Source organism: Callorhinchus milii, unplaced genomic scaffold, assembly GCF_018977255.1.
Source record: "Callorhinchus milii isolate IMCB2004 unplaced genomic scaffold, IMCB_Cmil_1.0 Scaffold2, whole genome shotgun sequence".
NCBI classification, from domain to species: Eukaryota; Metazoa; Chordata; class Chondrichthyes; order Chimaeriformes; family Callorhinchidae; genus Callorhinchus; species Callorhinchus milii.
The window spans coordinates 125,118,466-125,126,681 of NW_024704743.1; positions in this window are offsets into that span (position 1 = coordinate 125,118,466).

Below are 8,216 nucleotides of genomic sequence, written 5' to 3' on the forward strand. Positions count from 1 at the left end.
GGTCATTCAGAACTCTGCAGCTCATGTACTGTCCCGCACCAGACACCGCGACCACATCACTCCCACCCTCGCCCTCACCCTCGCCCTCACCCTCACTCCCACCCTCGCCCTCACCCTCGCCCTCACCCTCACCCTTGCCCTCACTCGCCTCCACTGCTCCCCATCCCCCAGAGGATCGAATTCAAGATCCTCATCCTCACCTACAAGGCCATTCACGGCCTCGCTCCCTCCTACCTCTCCGACCTACTATCCCCCACTCACCTGCCCGTACCCTCCGTCCCTCTGGCTCCGGTCTGCTCCACATCCCCCGCCCCAACCGCCCTACCATCGGTGGCCTTCAGCCTCTCAGCCCCGAGGCTCTGGAACTCCATCCCCAGTGCCTTCGCCGCTTCCTCCCTCTCCTCCTTCAAGGCCGGTCTCAAAACCTTTCTCTTTGACCTTCAGCCTTCAGCTCCGCTCTCAACTCTCTACCCCCTCCTCGCTCCCTCCCTTCCCTCCCCTCACCCTGACCATCTCCCCCCTCCTCGCTCCCTTCCTTCCCTCCCCTCGCCCTGACCATCTCCCCCCTCCTCGCTCCCTCCCTTCCCTCCCCTCGCCCTGACCATTTCCCCCCTCCACGCTCCCTCCCTCCCCTCACCCTGACCATTTCCTCCAATGCTCGGGTCCCGACCAGCGCCTTGGGATGTCCTCATGACGTGAAAGGCGTTCTATAAATGGAATCTTCTTCTTGTTGTACAGCAGCGTCCCACAACGTCCCACAAACAGCTGTGGATTGAGTGACCGAAACCATCGGCAAGTTTCCTTACTCCACACACCTCGGTTTACCAGCACTGAGTAGGAACCTGTTTGTTATTTGATTTGCAGACTGCTTTCAGGGGGTAATAATCTTTGCGACACGAAGAGACGCCTATTCCATTTCGCGTCAGAGTGAAACGGCCAATGTGAGTGAGAAAACAGTGCCCGGCTTTCAATATGCAGCAAGCATAGGCACAGGAGGAGGCCATTCAGCCCCTCGAGCCTGTTCCGCTATTCTATCAGACCATGGCTGATCTGTACCTCAACTCCAATCACCTGCCTTTGCCCCGTATCCCTTAATACCCTGACCTCACAACCATCTCCACCGCAGGCTTAGAAATCTGAATGGATGTGAACGCCTCCACAGCCTAATGGGGGCGAGAGTTCCAGATTCCCACTATCTTTGGGTGAAAACGTACATCACTCACTTGACCACTGTTTGTGGGACACCCACAAAATACACAGTCACTGTACTTTACAGTGTATTCTGTGAAGCGCTTTGAGACGTCTGAACGACGTGATCAGGCTCTGTATCAAATGTGAGGATTATTATCATCATGAGCTGACCCTGACCCTGGCCCTGGCCCTGACCCTGGCCCTGACCCTGGCCCTGACCCTGGCTCTGACCCTGACCCTGGCTCTGACCCTGGCCCTGACCCTGGCTCTGACCCTGGCCCTGGCCCTGGCCCTGGCTCTGGCCCTGGCCCTGGCCCTGACCCTGGCCCTGACCCTGGCTCTGACCCTGGCCCTGGCTCTGGCCCTGGCTCTGACCCTGGCCCTGACCCTGGCCCTGGCCCTGGCCCTGACCCTGACCCTGGCTCTGACCCTGACCCTGGCTCTGACCCTGGCCCTGACCCTGGCCCTGACCCTGGCTCTGGCCCTGGCTCTGGCCCTGACTCTGACCCTGGCTCTGGCCCTGGCTCTGGCCCTGACCCTGTCTCTGACCCTGGCCCTGGCTCTGGCCCTGACCCTGGCTCTGGCTCTGGCCCTGGCTCTGGCCTGGCCCTGGCTCTGGCCCTGGCCCTGGCCCTGGCTCTGGCCCTGGCCCTGGTGTAACTCTCCGCTGCAGCTTAAGTCACCATCGCTGTCAATATCCCGGACGCATTTATACACAAACTCCCCTGACAGCTCGTCACTGAATTAAGAACAACAAAAACCTTAACACATGTCTCCTCTCTCTCTCTCTCTCTCTCTCTCCGCTCTCTCCCTCTCTCTGCTCTCTCTCTCTCTCCTCTCTCTCTCTCTCTCTCTCTCTCCGCTCTCTCTCCTCCAGGCCACCTTGACAGCAAAGGACTTTGCATTCTCCAAGTGTTTCCTACCCAAGGAGAGCACGGTGATAAGTGTGTACCTGACCGCGGGGATCTTCCTGCTCAACCTCCTGCTCTGCCGCCTCCGCCTGTGGCATCGTGTCCTGGGCTGTGCCCACCACTGGCTCAGCACACGTGTGGGCTGAGGGGGAGCCTGACCTGTGGACACACATGTGGGTGAGGGGGAGCCTGGGCTGTGGACACACGTGTGGGGTGAGGGGGAGCCTGGGCTGTGGACACATGTGGGGTGAGGGGGAGCCTGGGCTGTGGACACATGTGGGGTGAGGGGGAGCCTGGGCTGAGGGGAATACCTGGAGCCGCCAAGGACTTCATCAGCTTCTGGTGCGACCACCAGCTACTCCCTGATACCAGGTCTCCGCGGTCTACTCCTGCCCTCTCGCTCTCTCTCTCTCTCTGGGCCAAGTCACCAACAACCACCCAGCAAATCAGGTTCCTACTAACTGCTGGTAAACAGACCCGTGGGGAGCGAGGAAACTCGCCTAAGGTTTCATCTTGTCTGGGAATTGGACCCGGGTCCTCCGGTTTGTGAGGCGAGGGCTCGAACCACTGAGCTCAGGACTGCACAATGAGTGCTTTGGGTTGAGATAAGACTCTATAAACACAATTTCTTTCTTTAGATCTTGGCGGCTGTGAGGAGGTGAAGTATGTTGATGTTATGGCCGGAGTTTACAGGCCGGGCTGAGGCACACACAGTGCAAAATAACTGGAGCACAATTGGGGAGGGAACTAAATTTAGACACTTCTCTGAAATTCAACCAAGAGGACTATGCCTTAATCTGTCATTCCAAGACTTTACTGCAGATCTGAATACAGTGAGTGACTTCATTCTACCACTGACTGGTTGAATCCACAGATACCTCAAGAATTCGCACAGAGATTACATACGGCAACTGGGAAATGTGTTGTTGCGGACGTCTGCCATAGTTCACCATCTGTGTCAAGCACTGAGCTTTCAGATCAGTCTACAGATCCTCTATAGATCAGTGTATGGCCCCACTCTCCTCTACTCTCCCTCACCCTCCTCCTCTCTCCCCCTCTCTCCCCCACCCTCCTCCTCTCTCCCCCGGCCTCCTCCTCTCTCCCCCTCTCTCCCCCGCCCTCCTCCTCTCTCCCCCTCTCTCCCCCGCCCTCCTCCTCTCTCCCCCTCTCTCCCCGCCCTCCTCCCCTCTCCCCGCCCTCTCCTCCCTCCCCACCTCCTCCTCTCTCCCCTCGCCCTCCTCCTCTCTCCCCCTCCCTCCCCCGCCCTCCTCCTCTCTCCCCCTCTCTCCTCCACCCTCCTCCTCTCTCCCTCGCCTCCTCCTCCTCTCTCCCTCGCCCTCCTCCTCTCTCCCCCACCCTCCTCCTCTCTCCCCCTCTCTCCTCCACCCTCCCCCACCCTCCCCCACACTCCTCCCCTCTCCCCCACCCTCCTCCCTCTCCCCCGCCCTCCTCCCCTCTCCCCGCCCTCCTCCCCTCTCCCCCGCCCTCCTCCTCTCTCCCCTCTCTCCCCCACCCTCCCCCTCTCTCCCCCGCCCTCCTCCTCCCTCCCTCGCCCTCCTCCCCTCTCCCTCGCCCTCCTCCTCCCTCCCTCACCCTCCTCCTCCCTCCCCCACCCTCCTCCCTCTCCCCCTCTCTCCCCCACCCTCCTCCCCTCTCCCCCACCCTCCTCCCCTCTCCCCCACCCTCCTCCTCTCTCCCTCACCCTCCTCCTCTCTCCCCCACCCTCCCCCACCCTCCTCCTCTCTCCCCCGCCCTCCTCCTCTCTCCCCCGCCCTCCTCCTCTCTCCCACGCCCTCCTCTTCTCTCCCCCACCCTCCTCCTCTCTTCCTCGCCCTCCTCCTCTCTCCCTCGCCCTCCTCCTCTCCCCCACCCTCCTCCTCTCACCTCCACCTTCCCCACCCTCCCCCACTATCCTCTACTCTCCCTCGCCCTCCTCCTCCCTCCCTCGCCCTCCTCCTCCTCCCCCTCTCTCCCCCACCCTCCTCCTCTCTCCCCACCCTCCTCCTCTCTCCCCCACCCTCCTCCCTCTCCCCCACCCTCCTCCCCTCTCCCCCACCTCCTCCTCTCTCCCCCACCCTCCTCCTCTCTCCTCCACCTTTCCCCACCCTCCCCCTGCCCCTCTCTCCACTGCCCCTCTCTCCACTGCCCTCTCTCCCCCTCCCCCCTCCCCCTCCCCCTCTCTCCCCCTCCCCTCTCTCCCCATCCCCCTCCCCCTCTCTCCCCCTCCCCCTCTTCCCCCTCCCCCTCTCTCCCCCTCCCCCTCTCCTCCCCCCCCCTCCCCTCTCCCTCCCCCTCCCTCTCTCCCCTCCCCTCTCTCCCCCTCCCCCCTCCCCCTCTCTCCCCCTCCCCCCTCCCCCTCTCTCCCCCTCTCCCCCCTCCCCCCTCCCTCCCCCTCTCCCCCTCCCCCCTCTCTCCCCCTCCCCCCTCCCCCCTCCCCCCCCCCTCCCCCCTCCCCCCCCCCCCCTCCTCCCTCTCCCCCTCCCCTCTCTCCCCCTCCCCCCTCTCCCTCCCCCTCCCCCTCTCTACCCCCTCCCCCCCTCTCCCCCTCCCCTCCCCCCCTCTCCCCCCTCCCCCCCTCCCCCTCTCCCCCTCCCCTCCTCCCCCCTCCCCCCCTCCCCCTCTCCCCCTCCCCCTCTCTCCCCCTCCCCCCTCTCCCCCTCTCCCCTCTCCCCCTCTCCCCCCCTCCCCTCTCCCCTCTCTCCCCCTCCCCCTCTCCCCCTCCTCCCCTCCCCCCCTCCCCCTCCCCCTCCCCCTCTCCCCCTCTCCCCCCCCCCTCCCCCTCTCCCCCTCCCCCCCTCCCCTCCCCCTCCCCCTCCCCTCTCCCCCCTCCCCTCTCCCCCCTCCCCTCTCCCCCCCCTCCCCCTCCCCCCCTCCCCTCTCTCCCCCTCCCCCTCCTCCCCCTCCCCCTCCCCCTCCTCCCCCCTCCCCCCTCTCCCCCTCCCCCTCCCCCCTCCCCCTCCCCCCTCCCCCCCTCCCCCCTCCCCTCCCCCTCCCCTCCCCTCTCCCCCTCCCCTCTCTCCCCCCCCCCCTCTCCCCCTCCCCCTCCCCCCTCTCCCCCTCCCCCTCTCTCCCCCCCCCTCCCCCTCTCTCCCCCTCCCCTCCCCTCTCTCCCCCTCCCCCCTCCCCCCCCTCCCCCCCTCTCCCCCCTCCCCTCCCCCCTCCCCCTCCCTCCCCCTCCCCCTCCCCCCCTCCCCCTCCCCTCTCCCCCCCCTCCCCCCTCCCCCCCCTCTCCCCCCTCCCCTCCCCCTCTCCCCCCCTCTCCCCCTCCCCCTCTCTCCCCCCCTCCCCTCCCCCTCCCTCCTCCCCCCTCCCCCTCCCCCTCTCCCCCCCTCTCCCCCCCCTCTCTCCCCCTCCCCCTCCCCCTCCCCCCTCCCCCCTCCCCCCTCTCTCCCCCTCCCCCCTCTCTCCCCCTCCCCCTCCCCCCTCTCTCCCCCTCCCCTCCCCCTCTCCCCCTCCCTCCCCCTCTCCTCTCTCCCCCTCCCCCCTCTCCCCCCCCTCTCCCCCCTCTCTCCCCCTCCCCCCTCTCCCCCCTCCCCCTCTCCCCCTCCCCCTCTCTCCCCCTCCCCCCCTCCCCCCTCCCCTCCCCCTCCCCTCTCTCCCTCCCCCCTCCCCCTCTCCCCTCCCCCTCCCCTCTCTCCCCCTCCCCTCTCCCCCTCCCCCCTCCCCTCTCCCCCTCCCCTCCCCCTCTCCCCCCTCCCCCTCTCCCCCCTCCCCCCCCTCCTCCCCCTCCCCCTCTCTCCCCCTCCCCCTCCCCCCTCCCCCTCCCCCCTCCCCCTCCCCCCTCCCCCCTCTCCCCTCCCCCTCCTCCCCCTCCCCCCCCCCTCCCCCCCCCCCCTCTCCCCCTCCCCCTCCCCCTCCCCCCTCCCCCTCCCCTCCCCTCTCTCCCCCCCCCTCTCCCCCCTCCCCCCCCCTCCCCCCTCTCCCCCTCCCCCTCTCTCCCCCTCCCCTCCCCCTCTCCCCCTCCCCCTCCCCCCTCCCCCCCCTCTCCCCCCCTCCCCCCTCCCCCCTCCCCCTCCCCCCCCTCCCCCCCCCTCTCCCCCCTCCCCTCTCCCCCTCCCCCCCTCTCCCCCCCTCTCCCCCTCCCCCTCCCCCCTCCCCCTCTCTCCCCCTCCCCCTCCCCCTCTCTCCCCCTCCCCTCTCCCTCTCCCCCCTTCCCCCTCCCCCTCTCCCCCTCCCCCCTCCCCCTCTCTCCCCCTCCCCCTCCCCCTCCCCCTCCCCCTCTTTCCCCTCCCCTCTCTCCCCTCCCCCCTCCCCCTCTCCCCCTCCCCCTCCCCCTAAATTGAAGCTCTCCCAACAATGCTCTGTGGCAGTGTATAAAGCAAACCAGATGTTGGAATGTATCAAAAGATCAATAGCAGCCAAAATAGTGGGGAAATAGTGGCACTGTATAAATCATTGGTGAGACTGTACTTAGAGACTGTGTACAGTTCTGGTCATCGCAGCACAAAAAGGATATTGGAGAAATCGAGAAGATTTGAGGGAATGGAAGGACTGGACTGTGAGGAGCGACTGAGTAAATTGGGCAACAACAACAACATTACATTTGTAAAATGCCTTTCATGTTCATGAATAGTGACCCTGTGGAAAAGGCTCCCTGGGGAGACGTCTTAAAACGCTTCACAGATACACTGTAAAGTGCAGTGACTGTATATTTTGTGGGTGAAACACAGCAGCCAATTGTACACAAACAGCCTTAGAGTGAGTGATGAATTTTATTTGGGGGAATGTCGGCCAGGACCCCGAGGGAGACAACAACAAATCAGTTACACAGTGCCTTTCACATTGGGAAAGGACGTCCCAAAGTGCTGGACGGTTAGGGATTTGGACCCCAGCTGGGAGTGGGAATCAGGAGAGGGTGGAGGGCAGGGCAGGGAGGGTGAGGGTAGGAGGATGACTGAGGGCGCGGTCGAGGAGGACGGTTTTCAGAGCGGCCTCGAAAGAGGCAACGGACGGATCGAGGTGAAGGGATTGTGGGATGGAGTTTCAAAGGATGGGGGCAGAGAGGCTGAAGGCCTGACGGCCAAGGTTGGTGGAGGCCAGGCGGGGTACGTGGAAGAGTCTATAGCCCGTTGAGCAGAGGGAGCAGACAGGCTGATACGGGGTCAGCAGGTTGTCGAGGTAGGGAGGGGGCGAGACTATGGGGTGAGAACCAGGATCTTGAACTGTACCCTCTGTGTGATGGGAAGCCAGTGGAGTCGGGCGAGGATGGGGGTGATAGGGTCACGGAGCCGGTGCGGGAGAGGACACGGGCTGCAGAGTTCTGGATGATCTGCCGCCTGTGGAGGGAGGAGTTGGGGGCCGACAAGCAGTGAGTTTGCACAGTCGAGCCTCGATGTAATGAAGGTGTGTGTGGGGGTCTCGGGGGCTGTGGTGTGAGACAGTGGTGGAACCGGGTGCTGTTGCGGAGATGGGGGAAGGCAGAGCGGGTCATGGCACAGATGTGGGGTAGAAAGGATAGTTGAGGGTCAAACAAGACCCCAAGGTTCGGGACTGGCTCAGTGAGGGGGAGTGAGCCCCAGGGATGGTGATGCTGTCAGCGCCTGAGGTGAGAGAGAAACTCCCTTCCCTTTTGCAATAGCCCCGCGGGATCTTTAACATCCACCTGAACAGGCAGACGGGACCTCGGGTTACCGTCTCATCTGAAGGATGGATAGGATGCTAAACATATAGATGGATAGAGATCTAATGTAGATATTATTATCCATAATCATTATGGTGAGACATAGAATCTATGGAGTCCTGTAGCTCAGTGGTTAGACACTCACCTCACAAGAGAGAGTACGGGGTTTGATTCTCGGGCAGAGCAAAACTTAGACAAGTTCCTTACTCCCCACACAGTGTTTACCAGCAGTCAGTAGGAACCCGGTTGTTAGTCGATTGGTGGATCACTTTCTGGGGGTAATAATCCTTTTTAAAAAAATGTGGTCACTCAATCCCTGACTGTTAGTGAGACACTGCTGTGCACAATTGGCTGCTTTTGCTCACAGGATACAGACTCAATCCACTAACTACATCCTGTGAAGCGCTTTGAGACATGATAAGGCGCTGTATCAAATGTAATGATTATTTTTTTAAAAAGAGAGAAAAGAACTGATTGTGTCCGGTGTATTGAGA